Source organism: Schistocerca piceifrons, chromosome 2, assembly GCF_021461385.2.
Source record: "Schistocerca piceifrons isolate TAMUIC-IGC-003096 chromosome 2, iqSchPice1.1, whole genome shotgun sequence".
Taxonomy (NCBI): Eukaryota; Metazoa; Arthropoda; class Insecta; order Orthoptera; family Acrididae; genus Schistocerca; species Schistocerca piceifrons.
The window spans coordinates 79,289,841-79,298,801 of record NC_060139.1 but is presented as its reverse complement, the minus strand read 5'-3'; positions in this window follow the sequence as shown (position 1 = coordinate 79,298,801).

The following is an 8,961-nucleotide window of genomic DNA, read 5'->3' as shown; positions in this document are numbered from 1 at the left end:
GGCTCATATTAGTTGTAATGTTGCATTTGCTTGGTAATTTAGATTTACTGTAGCTTGCTTTGACAATTTCCATTTTTTTGTCATTACTGTTTGTATTAATTGTTTTGTGCTGCTGCATTGCCTCGTGCCGTAGTTTAGCATCTGGGCTCAGTAGATTTAAGTTAGCTTAAGATGGGGTAGGCTATATGTGAGAACGAGTTGTGATGAATTGAAAGAAATGCATTGGGAAGCTATAAGAAAATGGTTTGGCAAAAAAAAAAAAAAAAGAATTTTGAAAGAGGATGTGAACAGAATACAGAAAGCATTCTTGGATAGGATTTTTTTTTTTTTTTTGGTGGAAACAAATGTTGAAATAAGGGGAAAGATCTACAGAACGAAGTTTTGGGTTGGACTGCAGTACCAAATGTCACACTGAAAACGAACCCTGTCTTTCCTTTTGTATTATTCCGCTATGTGTTTATGTATCCATGTGTATTTGTCTTTTTCCTGTCCTTAAGTGTTTAGCTAACAAGATTTATGTTGTAGAATTTTTCAAATACCATGATATTTACTTTGTAAAGATGTTTAGACATTATTTATTCTGTTTTGTTTTAATGCCCACGTGTGAAGTTGATGTTTCAAAAGTTATTCTGATCTTTTATGTATTTACTTATGTCATAATTCCTGTAACACTGATTTATATGTTATTTCGATTCTTCTGTAAAGCCTGTATTACCACAAATGTTATGTGTATTGTTTTGTTCTTTAATTATGTATTTTGTACCTTTGTTATTGTATTCTTATGTTATAAAATAGTAATTGACACCAGTTCATCAAATTAAGTAACTTGTAAGTTACATTTCACTGCACACGTTTCTGTTGGTCATAGTATATAGACAATATGTGAGAAGCAGGGTCTGTTAGTGTTTGCACATGTGTTAATAATTCAGCAAGGGACTGGATAACAGCATTGCTGGTTCTAAAGACAATTTCTAAAACTTTGTGAGTGCACAACTGGTGGTTTATGGACTTGCTATATTGTCCGAAAGACTCTTCGATGGTGATTGTGCACCTGCACAGTTGCAACAGATGGCAGCTGGCCGTCTCCACAAGGACTACAGTGGGTCTGCATCTTTGATGGCCCACCAACACCGTAATCTCTACCAGGACTACAGTGGGTCTACTCTGTGATGACCTACCTACCAATATTCTTCAAAACTTCGACTGACTCTGCGGTGGGTTTGCTCTGTTGTGGCCCATTACCTGTCTGCTTGTCGAGAGTCAGCACTGTCTTTCCGCTGGAAGGACAACACTACTTCTTCAAGACTGCATGGAAATCCACTACTTCTGTGTGCATTTACTTTTACTGCTCAGACTTTGAGAAAAACACTGCTATTTTACTGTGATGAACGATCAGGACTGTCTTTATGGACTGTGAGAAAATATTTATCTTTTGACCAACATTGTATCAATAAGTGTGTGCATATGATTTCTTTGTTATTGTAATTGTGAAAAATTTTTTAACAAATATGTATTGGCCAGTGCCCAAAACAATTTGTAAAACTTTTTGTGGGGAGCATGGGGGCTATGTAAGTAGGCTGTTTAGGTTTCTTATTGGTAACACCACGTAGCGCTCTATATGAAAATCACTGACTGTGCTGCGTGCAGTCTGTGGCTGGTTGGCATTGTTGCAATAGTCGCTATTGTAGCGTTGGGCAGTTGACTGTTAACAGTGCGTAGCGTTGCGCAGTTGGAGGTGAGCTGCCAGCAGTGGTGGATGTGGGGAGAGAGATGGCAGAAATCTGAGAGCCGATGATCTGGACGTGTGTCCATCAGAGACAATACGTTTGTAAGACTGGATGTCATGAACTGCTATGTACACTCCTGGAAATTGAAATAAGAACACCGTGAATTCATTGTCCCAGGAAGGGGAAACTTTATTGACACATTCCTGGGGTCAGATACATCACATGATCACACTGACAGAACCACAGGCACATAGACACAGGCAACAGAGCATGCACAATGTCGGCACTAGTACAGTGTATATCCACCTTTCGCATCAATGCAGGCTGCTATTCTCCCATGGAGACGATCGTAGAGATGCTGGATGTAGTCCTGTGGAACGGCTTGCCATGCCATTTCCACCTGGCGTCTCAGTTGGACCAGCGTTCGTGCTGGACGTGCAGACCGCGTGATGCGACGCTTCATCCAGTCCCAAACATGCTCAATGGGGGACAGATCCGGAGATCTTGCTGGCCAGGGTAGTTGACTTACACCTTCTAGAGCACGTTGGGTGGCACGGGATACATGCGGACGTGCATTGTCCTGTTGGAACAGCAAGTTCCCTTGCCGGTCTAGCAATGGTAGAACGATGGGTTCGATGACGGTTTGGATGTACCGTGCACTATTCAGTGTCCCCTCGACGATCACCAGTGGTGTACGGCCAGTGTAGGAGATCGCTCCCCACACCATGATGCCGGGTGTTGGCCCTGTGTGCCTCGGTCGTATGCAGTCCTGATTGTGGCGCTCACCTGCACGGCGCCAAACACGCATACGACCATCATTGGCACCAAGGCAGAAGCGACTCTCATCGCTGAAGACGACACGTCTCCATTCGTCCCTCCATTCACGCCTGTCGCGACGCCACTGGAGGCGGGCTGCACGATGTTGGGGCGTGAGCGGAAGACGGCCTAACGGTGTGCGGGACCGTAGCCCAGCTTCATGGAGACGGTTGCGAATGGTCCTCGCCGATACCCCAGGAGCAACAGTGTCCCTAATTTGCTGGGAAGTGGCGGTGCGGTCCCCTACAGCACTGCGTAGGATCCTACGGTCTTGGCGTGCATCCGTGCGTCGCTGCGGTCCGGTCCCAGGTCGACGGGCATGTGCACCTTCCGCCGACCACTGGCGACAACATCGATGTACTGTGGAGACCTCACGCCCCACGTGTTGAGCAATTCGGCGGTACGTCCACCCGGCCTCCCGCATGCCCACTATATGCCCTCGCTCAAAGTCCATCAACTGCACATACGGTTCACGTCCACGCTGTCGCGGCATGCTACCAGTGTTAAAGACTGCGATGGAGCTCCGTGTGCCACGGCAAACTGGCTGACACTGACGGCGGCGGTGCACAAATGCTGCGCAGCTAGCGCCATTCGACGGCCAACACCGCGGTTCCTGGTGTGTCCGCTGTGCCGTGCGTGCGATCATTGCTTGTACAGCCTTCTCGCAGTGTCCGGAGCAAGTATGGTGGGTCTGACACACCGGTGTCAATGTGTTCTTTTTTCCATTTCCAGGAGTGTATATTATGTTTGAACACTATTAAGGTAAATACATTGTTTGTTCTCTATCAAAATACTTCATTTGCTAACTATGCCTATCAGTAGTTAGTGCCTTCAGTAGTTTGAATCTTTTATTTACCTGGCAGTAGTGGATCTCGCTGTATTGCAGTAGTTCGAGTAACGAAGATTTTTGTGAGGTAAGTGATTTGTGAAAGATTTAGGTTATTGTCAGTCAGGGCCATTCTTTTGTAGGGGTTATTAAAGGTCAGATTGCGTTGCGCTAAAAATATTGTGTGTCAATTTAGTGATGATCAGAATAAGTAAAGTGAGAAATGTCTGAGTACGTTCAGTTCTGCTCAGTTGTTTGAAAATCAAATAATGTAGGGGCTTACCAGCTCAGTAATTCATTAATTTTTCGAAGGCGACGTTTCAACATCCATGCCCGATTTGCAGAACCATTGCGAAGCAACAAGAAGTCGCGAGTGACTACTGGAAACAGTCTGGGGTGTGACAGCCAGGGGCCACAACTTAAAGCGAGCCCTGGGAAGTCGTGGGCAGCAGCTGCAGGACAAGACATCGAGTGCGGCACCGATCCACAGAGCCCAGAGGAAGCACCATCCGGTTTTATGTCCTGGAGTGGCAAGTTTCTGCAACTGTCCAGCATGTATCAGCCCTTATGGCTTGCATAGCAGACGTCTAGGCAGACGATCTGCATCAACAGTCTGACAACTTGGGTAAGCGTTCTGGTATGCAGTTGGTCAGACAGCAGCGTAACTGCGCAACCTGATAGCTGCTATTTGTGAAGACGGGTGGTGGTTGGTTGTTGGCAGCCGGTGATGGTAGCTCATTATGTTTGGCGGTCGGTGCGGCCACTGCTATCTTGGGACTGGAAGCTGAAGGCAGGGAGACAGCATTCAATGGAGAGCTACCCAAAAGGGTGCAACAGAGGTGCATTTGATCTGTACTGACAGAGTGCGAGTTTCTGTGGCCAGCAGTCTGTTGGAGTCGGGAGTCGATGCCTCAGCTAGCAGCTAATGCGTATCAAAGTGTGGACTTCACTTTCTGTTCCAGGTAAGCGGATGGTGAACGGCGTCTCGGCGCGAAGTACTACTTACAGTGGGTGCTCTTGAGCCGCAATGCACAAGGAGAGTACTGTGCTGCAAGTGCTCGACGGAAACATCGACTTTGCAGTCATTATGAATCACCAGCTACTGTACTATCAGTTGGACGGTTCAGCCTTTACCTGTTTACTAACGACCTAACGGCGAGGCCACAGCAAGGCCGAAGAATTACATTTCAATTTGTAAGGTGTCAGGCAAATCCAACAACTTCCATGAAAACCCTGACATGATAAGCAAATCCAGTAGAATGTCACATAGCTCCGAATAAATCATGACATTAAATTAACCAAAGTAATACGAGTAACGAGTGAGCAAATGGAATACCACAGACTAACACAAGAATGCCTAGATGCATGTCATACCTTCCCACCATGAGACAGACGCAGTTCCGAGGGGAGAAACGAGAACGGAAGCCGAGAGCAGAACCGTGTTAAGCTAGAAGGCCCTACGATAAGGGATGGACACCCACGTTGCCAGCTAACCGCTAGGACCACCCCCCAGCCCATGTTAAAAGCTAGAGCCCTCCAGAAGAACAGTATAGATCTTACGATAACACTAAAACGGCCACCCCAGCCGCAAGTTTTAGCGTGAGACTTTTTCGCGTCTCTGTTACGTCAGGACCACCCCTCAGCCCATGTTAAAAGCTAGAGCCCTCCAGAAGAACAGTATAGATCTTACGATAACACTAAAACGGCCACCCCAGCCGCAAGTTTTAGCGTGAGACTTTTTCGCGTCTCTGTTACGTCAGGACCACCCCCCAGCCCATGTTAAAAGATAGAGCCCTCCAAAAGAACAGTATAGATCTTACGATAACACTAAAAGGACCACACCAGCTGCAAGTTTTAGCGTGAGACTTTTCACGTCTCTGTTACGTTGCAGACTTTAAAAACATTGCCCCACCACGAAAAGTATAACTTTTCTCATTGGATAAACAGAATTTTTGTAGGCGGATCTTAAGGTTAACATTGAGACCCTGATTGGTCAGATGAAAACACAGCCAGATAGTTTTTTAAACCAACTTCGGTAAATTTTAGTAAGGAGAAGTTAGGAGGTTGTTGCTTCCGAGATGGCGAGGTGTGCAGAGCTGTGCTGCACGCCGCCCCCTGACGAACACCGACAAGGTAATGAACGCACGCGATGCCGCATAACAGCGCATAAAGCTTCACTCAGAACTGCAGAAGTCTCATCTGTTACACCCCATTTTTGTGTAATACTAGTGTCGATCGTCAATTAAAGCTCATGGTGTTCACATTTGCCTCTTGAAGTAAAAATCTGAAACGCGATGATTTTTCTGTTATATAGTTATTGAGAAGGCACATCAGCCACTGTAATTTACGGCAAGTTAATAAGTAATTAAAGATAATTGAGGGTCACTGTAGACCATTTTGATAGTTTTCTCTTTTGTGAAACTTAATTTAAACCTATATTATAGATGTGATATGGCATAGGTCATCCTTCAAGCCATTGTAGAACTTGGAAACCTATTCAGGGAATATTCGTTCACATTTTTGTTGAACGCTGTTGGTTTTTGTCATCCTGTATTAAAACATTTCCTTTTATCAATAGTGCAATTTATAAACAATTTTTTGTGAGTAGAATAAAATTTCCAATGGTAAACTTAGCTCCTTTTTCGACGTTATTTTACCAGCTAACTAAAAATAGGAAAGCCTTGAACCCCTTCCACTAAATTTAGTTAGTATTAAGATTCTTTTACAGGGAGTGCAGTGGAGCTGACGCTGAAATCATTAAGTATTTTGTTATATCATCACTAGTCTCACTGAAATCTTCTGAACTCTACAAGTCATGTGTGGTCTGACGTCTCCTTACCAGCAACAGGTCCCAGGTTCAAACTAGTCAATTCCCTAAAAAAACACGCTCAGAGCGTCGTTGCGCGAAAGTGGTAGGGAGACACGACATATAACAACAGACACCACGCAGAATGTTAGAAATTGTTGAATATTTTTCTGCATTAAATCACGAAGTGTTCTCTTTCATTATGAAAGTTACATCTGTCTAGATGGGAGCTGTATGCAGGAACTGTGCGTAACTGAATTTCTCGCTATCTGAAAACTGACTTCTAAATTCCGATTACAGATTGAGCTGGAATCAGCGTAGGTACTCTATTTTTCAACATGAAGGTATTTACTCAAATTACTTTTTAGAAATGTGATTTTAATTAATCTGAAGCGCAACTGACTGTAAATTAAATTGCATAAGAAAACAATTCACAAGAATACTCGGAATGGCTAGCAGTAACGTAACTTAAATGTGTAGTAACACCCCCTCTGCACAACTCCACAATTACTACCGCGCAAGGATACAACTCAACCCGACAGTTACCTACTAACTTGCCAGCGCTTTTCTTAACAATACGACCTCTGAAAACCAGAGGCTGTGTATCACTCACGTGTTCAGCGTGTAAGGATATCTGTAATGGCAATATTGGAAATAAGCAGATAATTTTCATTATTTTTTGCATGCGAAGATGCACCAAGTGGAAATATGCCAAACCAACTGTGATTTAATACTGTTTCATTTAATGTGTAAGCTTTTCAGGTATTTTTAAGTTTCATTTAAATGAGTGACCTTTTATCTAATCGGTTTACCTAGTGTTTGATTTTGTTGGATCCCTGGATCTTGCCTATATACATAGTTTTTCCTGTGTTGTGTAAGTTGTCTGTTTCGTAATGCCATTAGTTGATTGACGGAATTAATATTACCTTTAGGTGTTTTGTGTCAGTTCCCATTTGAATTTTTGAATTGTATCCTGGACTTGTGGCCTTCTGCCGTATTCCATTATTGTTCTTCCGGGTCGTATGGTCAGCTGTAGGCTTGCTTTTTTAGCTTGTGCTCTCTTGTTCTTGTGCAGTTACGTTTATTTTAAGGGGCAGGAATTTTGCCGTGTTGCCATTTTTGTTAGATATTACATTAATGTTTATTTATTGTATTTATGCACAACTAATATTTCCTCGTGTTTTTATTATGCTCATGCGCTTTGAATTGCTGGATGTTCGAGGGCAAGTCAATTATTTTACGCAATTTAGTTATATTTTTGTTTATTTGGTAGTACTGTCGTTTTACGTTGATGACGCATGCTTTGTTTATTTGTTGTTATATCTTTGCAATTTTCAAGCTGCTAGGTTAGTTTCGTTATCTCTGCCCTGCTGTTAATCATGGCTGCCCCGCTATCTATTTGCACCAAAGAAGAGCAACGTTCAGTGATCCGTTTTTTGTGGACAGAAGGCGTATAAGGGGCAGAAATTCATCGAAGACTTTCGGTACAGCACGGGAATAGTGTTTTACTACAACGGAGTGTCTACGACTGGATTGAAAAATTCCGAAATGGTCGCACAAGTGTTACGCACGATGAAGGAACCGGACGACCGTTTACCGCCACAAATGAAGAAACCATTGAGCGTTCACGTGAAATGAATCTCTTAAGACAGACAATTAACTATTGACGAAGTAGCACATCGTCTGCAATTCAGTCACGGTTCTGCCTACGAAAGGATACACAACAGACTTGGGTTTCATGAAGTTTGTGCAAGATGGGTCACAAAGCAACTCACACAGTTGCATAAACAAACACGCTTGGACATCTGCAAAAAGCATTTGGATCGCTATGGCAACGAAGGGGACAACTTCTTAGACAGGATCATTACTGGTGACGAAACATGGATCCATCATTACGAGCCGGAGAGTAAACGGAAGAGTATGGAATGGAAATATCCAAATTCGCCATGCAAGTAAAAGTTCAAGACCCAACCGTCCGCAGGAAAACTGACGCTTACGGTTTTTTGGGACGCACAAGGTCCAATACTGGAACATTATGGGGAAAGGGGCACAACAATAAACAGTGTACGTCACAGTGAGGTGCTTACTGTCAGGCTAAAGCCTGCAATTCGAAGCAAACGCCGAGGATTGCTGTCAAAAGGTGTTGTGTTGTTGCACGACAATGCCCGTCCGCATACTGCTGCCCACACTCCTGAAACGCTCCAGAAACTCAAATTTGAAGTACTGGATCATCCTCCATATAGTCCTGATCTTGCCCCTTCTGACTATCGCTTGTTTGGTCCACTCAAACAGGCATTAATGGGCGCCGATTTGCCTCGGACGAAGCAGTGAAAGAAGCGGTGCATTCCTAGCTCGCAGCTCAACCGTGAACCTTCTTTTATGAGGGCATCAGGAAACTTGTGCAACGATGGACCAAGTGCGTTGAAACGCAAGGAGACTATGTCGAAAAATGATGTTCTTGTAAGTTTCCTATTTGATTACAATAAAATTTTATAACTACTTTGCGGATAATAATTGACTTACCCTAGTATTATGTTTTTAAGGTTAATAAGTATTTATTCCTCCACAATCTTAAGCCACTTACCATTATCAACGTTTCTAATGCCATAATCGATAACAAGACTTATAAATGTAAGACAATGAAACACGTACTATATATTCAGAAATTCACGTACGCAGTCATCTAAAAGCTAAGTTCCTCAACAGAACTACTACATCTCTGTTGAGACCCATTGTAATGGTAACTCGATGAATAAAAAACGATCGGCTAAAGAGAGGTGGTGACG